Raw genomic sequence first — 1,035 nt, forward strand, 5'->3', positions numbered from 1 at the left:
CTATCTACTCAATAATTCCACTTGTCTTTGCCAGTGCATCATTTCGAGATAATGCATGAACACCAGGAACTAGAGGTGATACTGCTCTTTCACTTGACCACTAGAAGTGATGAGATGCCATACTCTCAATCAACTCAAATGCTTCATCAACTGTCGTGTTTATAATCCCTCCTCCAACTGCTGAGTCAACATAAGCTCTAGTCTGGTGAGTTAATCCTTTATAAAATGTTTGCAGCACCAACCACTGTTCCAAACCATGGTGAGGGCATAACCTTATCATAGTGTTGTATCTTTTCCATGCATCATACAGACTCTCACCATCATACTGTGCAAACTTGGTTATTTTGTCTCTGTATGCTGCAGCTTTGGTGGGTGGGAAATACCTTTCAAAAAATGATTGTAGCAGATGTTCCCAGGTGCCAGTCAGAGAAGGGGGTACTGAGTGTAGCCAGGTTCTTGCTCCATCCCGAGTGAAAATGGGAACAAAGAGAGCTTAATGACATCTGGTGGTACTCCATTATGCTTGAGAGTATTGCAATATTCAAGAAATGTTCTGATATGTTCATGAGGATCCTCTAGAGCAGAGCCACCAAACTGTGAATGATGCACCATATTGATAAGAGCTAGTTTTAATTCGGAGTTATTGGCGTGTATAACCGGTGATACAATTCCTGAAGAGATAGATTGCCCTTTTGGAATCCAAACATCCCTGAGCAGAGTTTCCTAATTGTCACCCATTTCTTCTGGTTTAGCTTCAATAGCCGAATTATCTTGTAATTCTCTTGTATGTCAAATTTTCATCAGGTATATTCCCTTTTTCATCGCCTATGGGCCTAACCCGACGATATGGGTTATGTGGTGCATACTGCATCAGGTAAGGGCCTACCACAGATTTTTCGGTGCATCGCGTTTGGGTGACCTTTGGCCACGGAAAATCGGACCGTTGTAGAAGAGTTTTTGGGAGGTCGTTGACTGCTGATGTCATGCAAACTGACACGTGGCAGACGCCGTTAACTATCAGTTAACGCCGTTAAC

At 42.8% G+C, this 1,035-nt stretch overlaps 1 non-coding gene across 1 annotated transcript; it reads left to right on the forward strand.

The window, feature by feature from the left end:
* The first annotated feature begins 251 nt into the window (after positions 1-251).
* Positions 252-358, forward strand: LOC124693710. The gene has a single exon (XR_007000170.1). It is a non-coding gene; the product is annotated as a small nucleolar RNA R71 (small nucleolar RNA).
* Positions 359-1,035: the final 677 nt, after the last annotated feature.

The sequence above is a fragment of the Lolium rigidum genome, chromosome 2 (assembly GCF_022539505.1).
Source record: "Lolium rigidum isolate FL_2022 chromosome 2, APGP_CSIRO_Lrig_0.1, whole genome shotgun sequence".
NCBI lineage: Eukaryota > Viridiplantae > Streptophyta > Magnoliopsida > Poales > Poaceae > Lolium > Lolium rigidum.